Raw genomic sequence first — 12,017 nt, forward strand, 5'->3', positions numbered from 1 at the left:
CCACACAGATGCTGAGAATGACAGCCTCAACACTGCATTTAATCTATTATTAGACTCTATTGGCTTTGCTCAAAAAGTAAATGAGTCCACCCACCACTTTAATCATATCTTAGATCTTGTTCTGACTTATGGTATGGAAATAGAAGACTTAACAGTATTCCCTGAAAACTCCCTTCTGTCTGATCATTTCTTAATAACATTTACATTTACTCTGATGGACTACCCAGCAGTGGGGAATAAGTTTCATTACACTAGAAGTCTTTCAGAAAGCGCTGTAACTAGGTTTAAGGATATGATTCCTTCTTTATGTTCTCTAATGCCATATACCAACACAGTGCAGAGTAGCTACCTAAACTCTGTAAGTGAGATAGAGTATCTCGTCAATAGTTTTACATCCTCATTGAAGACAACTTTGGATGCTGTAGCTCCTCTAAAAAAGAGAGCTTTAAATCAGAAGTGCCTGACTCTGTGGTATAACTCACAAACCCGTAGCTTAAAGCAGATAACCCGTAAGTTGGAGAGGAAATGGCGTCTCACTAATTTAGAAGATCTTCACTTAGCCTGGAAAAAGAGTCTGTTGCTCTATAAAAAAAAGCCCTCCGTAAAGCTAGGACATCTTTCTACTCATCACTAATTGAAGAAAATAAGAACCATCCCAGGTTTCTTTTCAGCACTGTAGCCAGGCTGACAAAGAGTCAGAGCTCTATTGAGCTGAGTATTCCATTAACTTTAACTAGTAATGACTTCATGACTTTCTTTGCTAACAAAATTTTAACTATTAGAGAAAGAATTACTCATAACCATCCCAAAGACGTATCGTTATCTTTGGCTGCTTTCAGTGATGCCGGTATTTGGTTAGACTCTTTCTCTCCGATTGTTCTGTCTGAGTTATTTTCATTAGTTACTTCATCCAAACCATCAACATGTTTATTAGACCCCATTCCTACCAGGCTGCTCAAGGAAGCCCTACCATTATTTAATGCTTCGATCTTAAATATGATCAATCTATCTTTGTTAGTTGGCTATGTACCACAGGCTTTTAAGGTGGCAGTAATTAAACCATTACTTAAAAAGCCATCACTTGACCCAGCTATCTTAGCTAATTATAGGCCAATCTCCAACCTTCCTTTTCTCTCAAAAATTCTTGAAAGGGTAGTTGTAAAACAGCTAACTGATCATCTGCAGAGGAATGGTCTATTTGAAGAGTTTCAGTCAGGTTTTAGAATTCATCATAGTACAGAAACAGCATTAGTGAAGGTTACAAATGATCTTCTTATGGCCTCGGACAGTGGACTCATCTCTGTGCTTGTTCTGTTAGACCTCAGTGCTGCTTTTGATACTGTTGACCATAAAATTTTATTACAGAGATTAGAGCATGCCATAGGTATTAAAGGCACTGCGCTGCGATGGTTTGAATCATATTTGTCTAATAGATTACAATTTGTTCATGTAAATGGGGAATCTTCTTCACAGACTAAAGTTAATTATGGAGTTCCACAAGGTTCTGTGCTAGGACCAATTTTATTCACTTTATACATGCTTCCCTTAGGCAGTATTATTAGACGGTATTGCTTAAATTTTCATTGTTACGCAGATGATACCCAGCTTTATCTATCCATGAAGCCAGAGGACACACACCAATTAGCTAAACTGCAGGATTGTCTTACAGACATAAAGACATGGATGACCTCTAATTTCCTGCTTTTAAACTCAGATAAAACTGAAGTTATTGTACTTGGCCCCACAAATCTTAGAAACATGGTGTCTAACCAGATCCTTACTCTGGATGGCATTACCCTGACCTCTAGTAATACTGTGAGAAATCTTGGAGTCATTTTTGATCAGGATATGTCATTCAAAGCGCATATTAAACAAATATGTAGGACTGCTTTTTTGCATTTACGCAATATCTCTAAAATCAGAAAGGTCTTGTCTCAGAGTGATGCTGAAAAAGTAATTCATGCATTTATTTCCTCTAGGCTGGACTATTGTAATTCATTATTATCAGGTTGTCCTAAAAGTTCCCTAAAAAGCCTTCAGTTAATTCAAAATGCTGCAGCTAGAGTACTGATGGGGACTAGAAGGAGAGAGCATATCTCACCCATATTGGCCTCTCTTCATTGGCTTCCTGTTAATTCTAGAATAGAATTTAAAATTCTTCTTCTTACTTATAAGGTTTTGAATAATCAGGTCCCATCTTATCTTAGGGACCTCGTAGTACCATATCACCCCAATAGAGCGCTTCGCTCTCAGACTGCAGGCTTACTTGTAGTTCCTAGGGTTTGTAAGAGTAGAATGGGAGGCAGAGCCTTCAGCTTTCAGGCTCCTCTCCTGTGGAACCAGCTCCCAATTCAGATCAGGGAGACAGACACCCTCTCTACTTTTAAGATTAGGCTTAAAACTTTCCTTTTTGCTAAAGCTTATAGTTAGGGCTGGATCAGGTGACCCTGAACCATCCCTTAGTTATGCTGCTATAGATGTAGACTGCTGGGGGGTTCCCATGACGCACTGTTTCTTTCTCTTTTTGCTCTGTATGCACCACTCTGCATTTAATCATTAGTGATCGATCTCTGCTCCCCTCCACAGCATGTGTTTTTCCTGGTTCTCTCCCTCAGCCCCAACCAGTCCCAGCAGAAGACTGCCCCTCCCTGAGCCTGGTTCTGCTGGAGGTTTCTTCCTGTTAAAAGGGAGTTTTTCCTTCCCACTGTAGCCAAGTGCTTGCTCACAGGGGGTCGTTTTGACCGTTGGGGTTTTACATAATTATTGTATGGCCTTGCCTTACAATATAAAGCGCCTTGGGGCAACTGTTTGTTGTGATTTGACGCTATATAAAAAAATTGATTGATTGATTGATTGATTTGAAGCGAAACGTCCTCACGTCAGAGCCTACACAGAAACATTTACTTTAAGACTCAATAAAATGTTGTTGACATAGAAAACTTGTAAAGCCTACTTTTAGTACACAGAAAATTCACAAGAGGTATTGATAAAGAATCAGATTGATAATGGCATCAATATTAGGGCTGCAGCTATTGAATATCTTTGGGATTGAGTATACTACCGATTAACCGAGTAATCGGATAAAAAGTATTTTTATGTTTTTAAACAATATCAATAGTGGCAGGGCTCTCTCTAAGCAATGAAACAATGTTGCTGTGCCATCATGCAAATTTTTAAGTTTCGGGTGTTACCTTTCTCTCTGTTTTCCCAAATAATTATTTATTTTTTCACAACGTTAACAGTTTTGGAGCTTTCCCGAACCATAAGGCCAGGCAGTCTGTGAAATCTTCAGTCTGCAGACCTTCTTTATTTTCCTCTTATTTCAGTGTATCTTCATACATGCCGTACAAGGAGAGTGCAGCTCAAACCAAAGTCAAATTCCTTGTTTTCTGTGGATACTTGGCGAATAAAGGCGATTCTGATTCTGTATGTGATGAAGAAGACAACCTGTGAAAAACGGCTGTGGAGGGCAGCGTTTCCACAAAAACTGCAGTGTTGATAAAAACTCTTAACAAATCTGAATAAACATTTTTTTGAATAGTTAAACATGATTCACTTAAAGTGCGCGTCCTTTTTGCTTTATCTGTGGAGGTAGGGAACAGCCAATACACCAAACTGTTTTTTTTAAACCTACAAACACATGCTCCGTTTTTTGTGGGAGCATTACAACGCCACATACAGGCCTGGCATATGTACTACAGTGTTAAACAAAGCCTCAGATTTTTTGTAATTGAATTATTCGAGTTACTCGATTAATCATTTCAACCCTAATCCATATTGATAAAATCTTATCAATACCCATCCCTATCGGCAAGTATATGTATGTATATTGTCAATGCTATTTCACATCATGTATTTTGTCAAGGGCAGCACAGTGGCTTTGTGGTTAGGACTGTTGCCTCACAGCCTGTGGCCTTTCTGTGTGGAGTTTGCATGTTCTCCCCATGTTTGTGGCCCTGCGACAGACTGGCGAGAGAGAGAGAGAGAGAGATTTTCAATAATTCAATAACTTTTAATGGAACAATAAGCTTTCTTCAACAATATGTTGAAACGTTTGCATACTTCAGCCATGTTGTACTTTGTGGGATACAAGTGATCATCAAAATATGGGACTAAGCAGGTGCCTTGACACTTACACGAATTAGAGCCGCATACCTTGTACGTAAAAGCTGATAATGATCCTGACATTTACTTTGACTGCTATTTACTGCAGACTGTATGAAAATAATATATTTCAAGTTATGTGTGGTCAAAAAAAAAAAAAGGATGGGACAAGGCAGTTTATTCTAAATGTAAGAATCAATCAAACATTTTACCAGCCAGTTTTCTTGAGAAATGTCAGGGGATGAAAACATGAAGATTTCCAACTTACTGAATATTTTTTAGACTTTATTTACATCAGTCATTCAGAAATACTAACAGTGTGGTACCTTATGGTAAATCTGTCAGGCAGGCAGGCAGTTCTCAAAAACTAAATGTCCATGCTGGAAGGAAACGAGTGAGGGGAGCCACCAAGACACAGCTCTGGAAGAATTTTTGGCTTCTGTGGGTGTGAGTGGAGAAACTGGGAATAGTCCAGCATTTTTATTTTATCTTCATTTTACATACGTATAGTATAGTCCCATCTTTTTCTGATTTGTGGTTGTTTTCTGTTGCATTTCTGAAATTACAGAAATGCTATAAAGTGTTAACATTTTTATTGTTTTTTTTTTTTTTTACTTTGTAGAACTGATATAAATATAATAAATAATATAATAATAAATATAATAAATATAATAATAAAAACTGATATAAACACCAAACTCTTGTAAAGAAGGAAAAAATACCTGGGCATGTGCAGGAAAACTTTGATATAATCTGAATAGAACAAAGCAGGCTGATTTGACTCTCCATTTTTTTGGTTGAAAATAAGAGGTAGCTTACTTTGAAATCAATCAATCAATCAACTTTTTTCTTATATAGCGCCAAATCACAACAAACAGTTGCAAACAGGATGAATTCATCCTGTTTTTTTCCCTCCTCCTCTTACGCCCGTCACACATAGCCGGAATCATGCAGAGTGGCGTCGGACTTATGAATTGGTGCACATCCGAAAGGTGTCAGATTTCAGTTTCAAAACATTCTGACAGCCATCTGCAGAAGTTGACATAGTTGGTCAAAATTAGCCGGCGGCCCACGAGTGTGATGCACATGTTCAAAACTTTCCAGGCGCCGTCGAGATGGGACACCTATCCAACGGCGATCCATGTGTAATGTGAGGACCATCTAACCGCAATTTACATATTACGATGGAGGCAAAATGGGATCCAAAATGATTTGAGCGCATACGAGGGAACCTCGAGATAGATCTGGCACGGTATGCCTGCCGGTATGACCCGCACGTGCCACATATAATAATGTCTACCCTCCCGGAGCGCAAAGGAACTGTTTAAATGTATGTGGCGCGCTTCATCATATTAATTCGGAATTATTGTCATGTACAATGAATGTGAACAATGACTATCAAACTGAAAGCTCTGTGCACTAATGCACGCACGCTGCCGCAAATCTGAACAAGCTGTTATATCCACAATAGACCTTACAGTACAGATATTTGTCCATTCCTTCCCACAGGTGACTTAAACAATGTGAAGTATTGACTCCATCATAACACAAGCAGCTGCGCCTCTCTGTGGTGTGCAGTTACGCATCATTGCACACGTCAGGCACAGAGCTGGACAGATCTCGCACAGTAATAAACAAGTTATTGCTTGATCACATTTAATTCTGTTGGACATATGATGTGGAACTGTTTCGCCATGACAACATATGAAACATGAATCTCACCCCCAGGAACATTTCGCAGCGCAGTGCGCCAGGACCACACAGCCTGTGGTGGAACACGAACACACACACACACACACACACACACACACACACACACACACACACACACACACACACACACACACACACACACACACACACACACACACACACACACACACACACACACACACACACACACACACACACACACACACACACACACACACACACGTGAGGTTCTTTGATGCCCAGTACAGGTCCTGCACAAAGGGAGAACAGAGTACTCCGGTCTGTGTTTCTCCAGAAATTTGGAGATTGGGCAGTCTGCAGCGCCTTTTATGGCCATCTGACAGCAGTCTGTGTCATCTACATATGTTTTGGATGCAATCTGACAGGTGTGGACGAAGCAGTCTGTCTGCATTCTGACAGAGCTGGCCACGCCTCTTTTCCTCCCAAAAGCATCGGATGATGGCAATATCTGCCATATCGGGGATGCTTCCAGCACATTCTTGCTATGTGTGATGGGGGCTTTAGTCACATTTTGTGCTTGAACGTAAAACAACTACATTAACTCACGACCTAAAATAAATACTTTTATATGCAGAGATGGTTGTCCTTCTGGAAGGTTCTCCTCTCTCCACAGAGGCTGGAGCTCTGACAGAGTGACCATCAAGTTCTTGGTCACCTCCCTGACTAAGGCACTTCTCCCCCGATCGCTCATTTTAGATGGGTGGCCAGCTCTAGGAAGAGTCCTGGTGGATTCGAACTTCTTCCATTTACAAATGATGGCGGCCACACATGCTGGGTTGAAAAGATTGATTCGCCAATTTTATATTTTGAGAACTACACATCTCCTCTGGAACTCCAGCAGTATGTCTCATGGCCGTGTTCTTGGTCTAACTTCATACCTCCTCTGGAAGGCCTTCACAGATACTGTTCATTTGCTTAACACGCTACACAGACAAAACACAGTTATGCCTTTTAGACATACCTTTCAGATGACAACACGAGCAGTCACCAAACATCAATGTCAAATGCAAACACTTTTTCATCCAATCACACTCCACTGATCCACCCAGCAGGGAAGGCCGCCCACTTGGAGGTCGGCCAAGAGCAGACTTAAAATGCAGGAGAGCCCGAAGCTCATGGTTCTTGTTAGCAGCGGTACATGTGACAACTGTTTGCAAGAACCCAGAGCTGCAATTGTTCAATGCTGGCACCTCTTTAATACAGTGTCTGGTTTTCTAAGCCCGTCTCCTGTCAATATTTGAATCTTAAATTTGCTAACCACATAAAATTACCGGGGTGGGGATCACACGCGGAAAATCCACAACACAACGATCGATTTATATATATATTATATATATATATATATATGACTTCTATGATTATTTATATACTGACTTCTCACCAGTGTAGATAGATAGATAGCTTTTATTATCATTGTCATTACAACAACAAGATGTCCGCATTCACATTCCACATACAACAGTAATTGATCTACAATTATTACTTGTTTACCGTAATAATGGCACACATCAGAATTAGGACAACACATATACATTTGACATTGCTTATGTGCACTAAACTTGAAACAGTCCGTTTCCCAACTGAGGCAATGTAAGTGTGTTTGTAGCCGCTGCAACTGTCAAGTCGCGCCGCCAGACCAGCTTGAGATGATGAGGCCTGCCGCAGGGAGGGAGGGGCAGGAAGAGTGATAAGAGGAGAGGCTGGAGCATGCTTTGGTCTATGTGTAAATTTGTCAGTTTACTGTCCTTGTGGGTTGAGATAAGAATGGAGCCAAATAATCTCACCAGAGCCTGGATAAATTCCTCTGGAGGAAAAACAGTGGGCCATGACCTTGATGCCTGTAGTGTTGCAGCCGAGCAGTGAAAAACACTTTTTACAGTTCCACTCACTCAGCCAAATCCCAATTATGAATTAAGAATATTCCTAATTTGAATTAAGAATATTCACCGGCCTCCGAAACCTTCAGCTTCAACTGCAAGGCACGCATCAGCTCCAAGGTGTCATCCAATTTGCGACTGAGTTCAAGAGTCAACACAGTCTGAGAATGCACTGCCTTGCTGACCTCATTAATCATGACGGACAAGCGAGGGCCCGTAGTTCTTGATGCCGCCGTCTTGCCAATTTTTCGGTAGATCAGGGCAGCACATAAGCCAAAAAGTACCAGCCCTGCTACCATAAGACCAAAAATTAATAGGTCCTCGATGTCCTCCACAGAGAAAGGCGCCAAGCATGCCACATGCCAGGAACTCCAGGAGTCGAGGACATAGCCCGCAGGATACGTTCCATCTGGGCAGGCAGGATCCCCCGGCCCTGACCTTCTTGTAGAAAAAAATAGTGTCAATAGCGTTCGGAGACCATCTGATCAATTCCATGGTTAATCCAATAGTAGTCCAATAGATCCAGAATCCTATATAGTTTTGAGGAATTCACAAGTCTGGTGAAGTAGGGACTTGACTGTTAAAAGCAGAGAGATAAGGGAGAGTGGAGGAGATGCGACCGCCCTTGTCGGAGTCCCAAGCTGAAAAGATTGGGACTCTACGCTGTTCCATGCATTCCTACAGCGTCATTTCTTCACGATGTTCCAACACTGGAACAGCGTGAAGAAATGACGCTGCAGTTGGGCCATTGCGCTGTTTCTGAGGGTGTGAAAACGATCATTTCTTTACACTGATTGTGGACCCACTAGTTCTGATTAAGAAGCAACACGTCCACAATTTATTCATCAGCCTCTGTCAATCATGAAGACCGAACTCTTGTCTGTTGCAGGCAAGACAAGAGAATTGTTCGCTGTTTAATTCACACCGTTTTTTTTCTTTTCTTTTCTCATAACATGCCTTTTCCGTGGGACAGTGCACGAAGTTTCTCTGGTGTAGACTGACTTTTCAGTCAGCCTTTTCCACCAGCACTCCCCCAGCTGTGGGAGAAGACTGACTGAAAAGTCTGTCTGTGTGACTGTGGGAGAAGTTCTCCTGCAGCGTGCTGCACAGCCAGCGTTGCAGATGCGAGTGTTTGTCAGGAAGACCGGGACCATTTGCGCACGATCATTTTAAAATTTATAACTCTCTGAAAAACTATTTCCTGCATTTTGAGGGCCAAATTTTGTGAAGTAAAGCTATAGTTTGCTTGTTTGTTTTTTGTTTATCATTGTTACAGTCTTACTTTAAAGCCAAAAGAAACAAGGCATCAGGCCAAAACATAGAAGGGTGTAGAAATGTACCTGTGTCAGGGCCAGTGAACCAGGTACCTCTGGTGCCCTATTTGGCTGCCCTGGATCTGTTCAGTAATTCTGCCCTTCAGTATGTTTGTAAAATAAAAATACTACTCTGTCATTCTGGAAGGGTATAGGTCTGTGCCATCAGTCTTACAGCCATCATTAACTGCCAATATTTCATTAATTTGCTGTCACTTATGGGTCATTCCATGTCAATTCAATGAGGGCCTCAGGCAGTTTGTCTCAGATTTTCTTTAAATTTTAATCAAATATTCCCAGACTATTCAGAACAACAAATCTGAAGTTTGAGGCCTGTAGACCAAGTAGTTTCTGAGATATGGCCAATTTAGTGTGTATGGGGTCTACAGTTTTTTTTAGGCAAAAATTATGGCCGTCATTTCTGGAGCCATGTTCAAGGTAGAATATCTCAGCAAATAATGGACTTAGAGGCCTGAAATATTCTGTGGTAGTTGTCACAGACACCCAGACTTGGACTATAATCAAACAACAGACATTGACACTAAACTGTGAAATTTATGTATGCTCAAACTGTGGAAAATATTACATTGACTATTGCGAGCATCCATGTTTGAGACACTGAAGCATAGCAAAGAAGCCTTTCCATTTCATATAAGCCTAGTAACCGTGGAAATCTTGGGGAATCCCCCTGGCAGATCTATGTGCAAGCATTATGGGGTGTGCCATGAATTATATGAATGCAGTGTGTGCACACAATTAAAATGAAATTGTCATTTCAGCACTAGAAATACATTCGCGAGTGCACAAATTAGCCATAATTGGATGCTTAAATTAACCAGGAAGGACTTTCATAAAGAAGGCCATATTTATAACACATAAAGTAGATATCAATACCTTCAAAATGGAATCAGTTTGAACAGTTTTGTTTACTGCCCACATGAACTTTTCTTCTAATAAAATTCGACCACAAAATGTTTTTTTAGATTTCAGAGGTTTCTCAAACAATAACCGTTTACCACAGATATGCCAAATTTACATATTTTATAGCCAGTATACTGGCATTAAGGAGCCAAGAAATGGGAAGTCAGCAAATATTTGATTCAAATTTAAAGAAAATCTGCGACAAAGTGCGTGAGGCCCCTCAAATATTCATTGAATTGACATGGAATGACTCATATATACACTAATGTTTTAGTAGAAAATATTAAATTATCACAGTTTTATATCATATGTACAAAATTTATGTACTCCAAACTTATGACCAGTTTAGAAGAAGAGACTTTTTTGTCATTGTCCATAAAATTTCTACTCTGCATTTATTTATTTACCCATCCAAATTACAGGCACTAGGAGCAGTGGGCAGCCTGCCCACTGCTTTGGCACCTGGAGACTAACTCCAGATGTAGAAACACTGCCTTGGTCAGGGGCAGAGAAAGGAGCAGACCACAATAAGCATGTCTTGATTGTGGGAGGAAACCCATGAAGACAGGGGAGAACATGCAAACTCCACACAGAAAGGGTGGGATCCCACGATCTTCTTGCTGTGAGGCACAAGTGCTAACCACTAAGTTACCGTACAATTTAATTAATCTTTTTCTTTCTGCTCCTCCCGTTAGAGGTCGCCACAGCAGATTAATTGTTTCCATCTCACCCCGTCCTCTGTATCTTCCTGTCACACCAACCATCTGCATGTCCTCCCTCAGCACATCCATAAGCCTCCTCTTTGGCCTCCTCCTTTCCCTCATGCCTGGTGACTCCGTCATCAGCATCCTTCTCCCTCTATACCCTGGGTCCTTTCTCTGCACATATCTAAACCATCTCAATCTCACCTCTCAGATTTTGTCTCCAAAGCATCTCATCTGAGCTGTCCCTCTGATGTTCATTCCTAATCCTGTCCATTCTCGTCACTTCCACAGAGAATCTCAACATCTTCAGCTCTGCCTCTTGTCTTTTTGTTAGTGCCACCGTCTCTAAGCCACACAACATAGTTGGTCTCTTTACTGTATTGTTGACTTTCCCCTTCAGTCTTGCAGAAATTCTTCGGTCACAATTCACTCCTGCCACCTTTCTCCACCTTGCTTACACTCTCTTTTTCACTTCTCTACCACACTCTCCATTACTTTGGATAGATGACCCCAAGTATTTACAATATTTCTTTTCTCAACCCTATTTATTACAGTTATTGTCATGTACTCTGCTTAATAAAATAATACAATTTAATGTATTGGTAGAAACCTCTAAAGAGACTTGTTCATATTCATGGAAGCTTTGTTTTAGTCTTATATTCCTCCGATTTGTGTCATGAAATACTCGTTCATGACATGTCCAAGTTGACTAGTGCCATCTGGTGACTAAAAAAGAGTTTTTAACTGATGCGTGTTTTACAGAATTAAGTGTTCTGAAAACCTTTCAGAACTTCAGAAGCTATTTTGCTTACGTTCTGTTACGTTAGAAAGTTTTATCTCGAGTTGCTACGACATAACCAGGGTACTACGAGTTGACTACAAACCCTTTGGGATTATTTTTCCTAATAACTCGTCTCTTCATTAGCAACAGTTAGCTGCGGTTAAAACGACCTTTTCAGCTGTTGGACGGTTTGCGTTAACTTCGTCTTTTCTTCTTGTTTGGGTTTACTGTCAGTTTTTGTGGCTCTCGAGCTATTTAAGAGACATATTAGAGACTTACAGAGTGAGTTTAATCTGTTCCAAGGAGAGTCTTCAGGGTGTTCTGCTAGCTTCGGAAGCTAAATTAGCAAACAGGAAACCACTCTTGTTTTTTTTTTTCAGGCCATCTGGAGTTATTGTGGATTGCTGCCACCTGTTGGCGGAAATGGGGTTTTCTTTAAACTTAATTTTTTGTGTTTTATTTTACATTTCAGAATGACATGTCTAATTGTGTTTTCTAAGAACAGTTGATATTAAATCATTTCCACCCTTCTTGTTCCCTAGAATCTCCTCTTTGTCCGCAGTTTGGTTTCTTTCATAAATTT

The 12,017-nt window shown here is 40.6% G+C and overlaps 1 protein-coding gene across 1 annotated transcript in view; it reads right to left on the bottom strand.

The window, feature by feature from the left end:
• The window catches only part of LOC117524939 (zinc finger protein 583-like), a 32,646-nt gene extending 20,852 nt beyond the window's left edge, over positions 1-11,794 (bottom strand). The window contains exon 1 of the mRNA XM_034186755.1: positions 11,714-11,794. The gene's annotated coding sequence lies outside the window, so the exon portion shown is untranslated. The remainder of the gene's footprint in view (positions 1-11,713) is intronic.
• Between the last annotated feature and the right edge of the window lie 223 nt (positions 11,795-12,017).

This window comes from Thalassophryne amazonica, chromosome 14 (genome assembly GCF_902500255.1).
Source record: "Thalassophryne amazonica chromosome 14, fThaAma1.1, whole genome shotgun sequence".
Lineage (NCBI taxonomy): Eukaryota > Metazoa > Chordata > Actinopteri > Batrachoidiformes > Batrachoididae > Thalassophryne > Thalassophryne amazonica.